This window comes from Euprymna scolopes, chromosome 11, assembly GCF_053919585.1.
Source record: "Euprymna scolopes isolate OS-2025 chromosome 11, ASM5391958v1, whole genome shotgun sequence".
In the NCBI taxonomy this organism is placed as follows: Eukaryota; Metazoa; Mollusca; class Cephalopoda; order Sepiida; family Sepiolidae; genus Euprymna; species Euprymna scolopes.
The window spans coordinates 98,573,880-98,579,377 of NC_136492.1; the positions used below are offsets into that span (position 1 = coordinate 98,573,880).

At 44.1% G+C, this 5,498-nt stretch overlaps 1 pseudogene; it reads right to left on the bottom strand.

Annotated features, from left to right (window-relative positions):
- Positions 1–4,387: 4,387 nt before the first annotated feature.
- LOC145288509 (5S ribosomal RNA) lies at positions 4,388–4,504 on the bottom strand (annotated as a pseudogene).
- Positions 4,505–5,498: the final 994 nt, after the last annotated feature.

The following is a 5,498-nucleotide window of genomic DNA, read 5'->3' on the forward strand; positions in this document are numbered from 1 at the left end:
AATAAAACAAATGTTTTAATAAGTTTTGTTTTTGTCATAATTTAAAGTGGCAGTACTTTCTACATAAATCTATATAATTTACTTTTAAGAATAAGATATTTTTTTTCTTACCGTATTAATGATTTTCAGGTGTATATCCTTTAAGAAAAGAAATTGAATATCACTTTTAATTTGACGACGACAAAAACAGCCAATCATATTCTGGTGTAGAGGAACCTGGATAGGTTCATACACATCAAATCGTTTTTTTGGCGTTCGGGACAAGATCAAAGTGTAGTATCTGTTCCGGCAGATACTGCAAGCAAAGACCATATGTGTGGGCAACCTCACATATAAGACCGTGGTCAATGTAGGGGCAACCCTTCATACCAATTGTCATTATCCAACTCCCCTACTCCCCGGGGAGTTGGTCCCCATTTCCCCTTCACTCCTCACATTAAAAATCGGCCTTGTGCCTAATTTGCTCGGTGGGGGAGCAAATAAATACCATCTGTTCCGGCAGATGCTGCAAGCTATGACTAGCTATGACTAGCAAAGACCAGATGTGGGGGCAACCCCACATGCCTGACCATTAACCAGCTCCCATTTCCCACTTCTCGGGAGCTGGTCCCCTTTTTCCCTTCCCCCTCCCTTCACTCCTCACATTAAAAATCGGCCTTGTGCCTAATTTGCTCGGTGGGGGAGCAAATAAACACCATCTGTTCCGGCAGATACTGCACTTAAGATAATTTGTACCAGTCAATGGAGGGGAAACCCTCTATACTGGGACAATTATTATTTTTGGTAACCAGAGTGACCCCTTTTAGGGGAGCTGGTTTTTACCTCACATTAAAAACGGCCTTGTGCCTAATTTGCTCAGTGGGGGAGCAAATAAATACCATCTGTTCCGGCAGATACTGCACTTAGGATAATTTGTACCAGTCAATGGAGGGGAAACCCTCTATACTGGGACAATTATTATTTTTGGTAACCAGAGTGACCCCTTTTAGGGGAGCTGGTTTTTACCTCACATTAAAAACGGCCTTGTGCCTAATTTGCTCAGTGGGGGAGCAAATAAATACCATCTGTTCCGGCAGATGCTGCACTTAAGATAATTTGTACCAGTCAATGGAGGGGAAACCCTCTATACTGGGACAATTATTATTTTTGGTAACCAGAGTGCCCCCTTTTTGCCTACTTTAAGGGGAGCTGGTTTTTACCTCACATTAAAAACGGCCTTGTGCCTAATTTGCTCAGTGAGGGAGCAAATAAATACCATCTGTTCCGGCAGATACTACACTTAAGATAATTTGTACCAGTCAATGGAGGGGAAACCCTCTATACTGAGGCAATTAGTATTTTTGGTAACCAGAGTGCCCCCTTTTTGCCTACTTTAAGGGGAGCTGGTTTTTACCTCACATTAAAAACGGCCTTGTGCCTAATTTGCTCAGTGGGGGAGCAAATAAACACCATCTGTTCCGGGAGATGCTGCACTTAAGATAATTTGTACCAGTCAATGGAGGGGAAACCCTCTATACTGGGACAATTATTATTTTTGGTAACCAGAGTGCCCCCTTTTTGCCTACTTTTAGGGGAGCTGGTTTTTACCTCACATTAAAAACGGCCTTGTGCCTAATTTGCTCAGTGGGGGAGCAAATAAATGCCATCTGTTCCGGCAGATGCTGCAAGCTATGACTAGCTATGACTAGCAAAGACCAGATGTGGGGGCAACCCCACATGCCTGACCTTTAATCAGCTCCCATTTCCCACCTCTCGGGAGCTGATCCCCCCTTTCCCTTCCCCCTCCCTTCACTCCTCACATTAAAAATTGGCCTTGTGCCTAATTTGCTCGGTGGGGGAGCAAATAAATACCATCTGTTCCGGCAGATACTGCAAGCTATGACTAGCTATGACTAGCAAAGACCAGATGTGGGGGCAACCCCACATGCCTGACCATTAACCAGCTCCCATTTCCCACCTCTCGGGAGCTGGTCCCCTTTTTCCCTTCCCCCTCCCTTCACTCCTCACATTAAAAATCGGCCTTGTGCCTAATTTGCTCGGTGGGGGAGCAAATAAACACCATCTGTTCCGGCAGATACTGCAAGCTATGACTAGCTATGACTAGCAAAGACCAGATGTGGGGGCAACCCCACATGCCTGACCATTAACCAGCTCCCATTTCCCACCTCTCGGGAGCTGGTCCCCTTTTTCCCTTCCCCCTCCCTTCACTCCTCACATTAAAAATTGGCCTTGTGCCTAATTTGCTCGGTGGGGGAGCAAATAAATACCATCTGTTCCGGCAGATACTGCAAGCTATGACTAGCTATGACTAGCAAAGACCAGATGTGGGGGCAACCCCACATGCCTGACCTTTAACCAGCTCCCATTTTCCACCTCTCGGGATCTGGTCCCCTTTTTCCCTTCCCCCTCCCTTCACTCCTCACATTAAAAATCGGCCTTGTGCCTAATTTGCTCGGTGGGGGAGCAAATAAATACCATCTGTCCCAGCAGATACTGCAAGCTATGACTAGCCATGACTAGCAAACCGGATGTGGGGGCAACCCCACATGCCTGACCTTTAACCAGCTCTCATTTCCCACCTCTCGGGAGCTGGTCCCCTTTTTCCCTTCCCCCTCCCTTCACTCCTCACATTAAAAATCGGCCTTGTGCCTAATTTGCTCGGTGGGGGAGCAAATAAATACTATCTGTTCCGGCAGATACTGCAAGCTATGACTAACTATGACTAGCAAAGACCAGATGTGGGGGCAACCCCACATGCCTGACCATTAACCAGCTCCCATTTCCCACCTCTCGGGATCTGTTCCCCTTTTTCCCTTCCCCCTCCCTTCACTCCTCACATTAAAAATCGGCCTTGTGCCTAATTTGCTCGGTGGGGGAGCAAATAAATACCATCTGTCCCAGCAGATACTGCAAGCTATGACTAGCCATGACTAGCAAACCGGATGTGGGGGCAACCCCACATGACTGACCTTTAACCAGCTCCCATTTCCCACCTCTCAGGAGCTGGTCCCCTTTTTCCCTTCCCCCTCCCTTCACTCCTCACATTAAAAATTTGCCTTGTGCCTAATTTGCTCGGTGGGGGAGCAAATAAATACACTCTGTTCCGGCAGATACTGCAAGCAAAGACCATATGTGGGGGCAGCCCCATATATAAGACCTTGGTCAATGTAGGGGCAACCCTTCATACCAATTGTCACTATCCAGCTCCCTTACTCCCCGGGGAGTTGGTCCCCATTTCCCTTAACTCCTCACATTAAAAATCGGCCTTGTGCCTAATTTGCTCGGTGGGGGAGCAAATAAATACCATCTGTTCCGGCAGATGCTGCAGGCTATGACTAGCAAAGACCAGATGTGGGGGCAACCCCACATGCCTGACCTTTAACCAGCTCCCATTTCCCACCTCTCGGGAGCTGGTTCCCTTTTCCCTTTCCCCTCCCTTCACTCCTCACATTAAAAATTGGCCTTGTGCCTAATTTGCTCGGTGGGGGAGCAAATAAATACCATCTGTTCCGGCAGATACTGCAAGCAAAGACCATATGTGTGGGCAACCTCACATATAAGACCTTGGTCAATGTAGGGGCAACCCTTCATACCAATTGTCACTATCCAACTCCCCTACTCCCCGGGGAGTTGGTCCCCATTTCCCCTTCACTCCTCACATTAAAAATCGGCCTTGTGCCTAATTTGCTCGGTGGGGGAGCAAATAAATACCATCTGTTCTGCAGATACTGCAAGCAAAGACCATATGTGGGGGAACCCCCACATATAAGACCTTGGTCAATGTAGGGGCAACCCTTCATACCAATTGTCACTATCCAGCTCCCCTACTCCCCGGGGAGTTAGTCCCCATTACCCCTTCACTCCTCACTTTAAAAATCGGCCTTGTGCCTAATTTGCTCGGTGGGGGAGCAAATAAATACCATCTGTTCTTCAGATGCTGCACTTCTATTTCTTGTTCTCTTTCGTTGGAGGAGAAATCCTTCACGACTGAGACAATTTTTATTTTTGTACCTTTTCTCCACGTTAAAAAACGACCCTGATGTCTTACTCTGTCCCGTGGGGAGGCATAGTAAATAGGTACATCGCATCACGATTTTTATTTTTTTTTTACCTGGAAAGTCACCACTTACTAGAGGTCACCCTATGATAAGGGTTAAGCGTTGAATAGATGGTGAGACAGGATCTGCTATAGTGGAACTTTGCTAAAAGCAGGCTCATTCAGTCTTAGACAGACCATGGATACCCACGAAGGGTTGCTTCCGCGTGAAATTTTTGTGGCACGAGGTGCGCGATTTCCAACCACATCTCTCCTGAGACGACATTGTTAAATACCAGTGGCAAGTGCAGTACAGGACGACTGGAAACAAACGCTGAGATAAGCGGAGAGCACATACAGCGCTTAGAATTCCCAAATGGTCACCCATCGGCTACTAACCAGGCTCAACGTTGCTTAACTTCGGTGATCTGACGAGAACCGGTGTGTCAACGCGATTATGCCGTATATAACTTTGGTAAGGATGGATTATCTAATTGGAATTCATCGACATTAGGTTTGAAGAAATTGCTATAATCAGCAGGGAAGTAGAGCCCCAGTATTGCATTCCACGGACGGACAGTTCTAAGAAAGAAACTCTGCTCATGAAATTCCCGTTAAGTTTTAAGCACAGATAGAGAGTGCAGGAAGTTCTTGGCGGCTGTTGTAGGTAGCCGTGTTTTTTGTTGCGAACGTGTTACGAGGAGCGACCGTAAGTTGAACTCCTGTCGCTCACAATCGTAATATTATACAACTGTAAAAATAAAAATAAAATGATGTCGGTTCCAGTTAACCCGAAACTTAAGACTTCACTGGAATCTGCATTGTTTTATATTTATTTTATCTTATTTTATGTTATCTTATTTTATTTTTAACTTTATTCTTAAACTTATTTTGAACACTTCTTTAACGTTCTAATCCCATTTTCCTGCACTTTGAAATCGTTTTAATTTTATCTGTCTCATCTCCTTCTTTTTCTACCTTTTCTTCTATCTTCCTTATTTTTCCTTTCAACTTTTATTGTTGGCTCTTGTTTTTAGTGTTCCTCATTATTTCATATAATTTTTGTACCATTGCCTACACATATACTACCTTTACTATTTACTCTTACATGCTCTACGTGTTAATGCTTTTACTTACTATTTATTGCATTATCCTATTCCTCCATTCTCTTTTCATATCTAAACAGCATTAAGCCAGTTTTTTTCTATATTTGCATCTTTTATAATTCTGTCCCCTTCTTCTCTTCTAATTAGAGGCATTTAGATTCGAAATGCTAGGACCTAAAAGTAGTTTATTAATTTTCCCCTTAACTTTTCATTATTGTTCTGGTGACATAAAAAAGTTATATAGATATAATTTTTATTTCTCACATTTCATTTAATGTTAAATATATATTTATATAAATAAAACTTTTGATTGTTCGTTTGTTACTAATAGATAATCTAAAAACTACTGAAGTGGT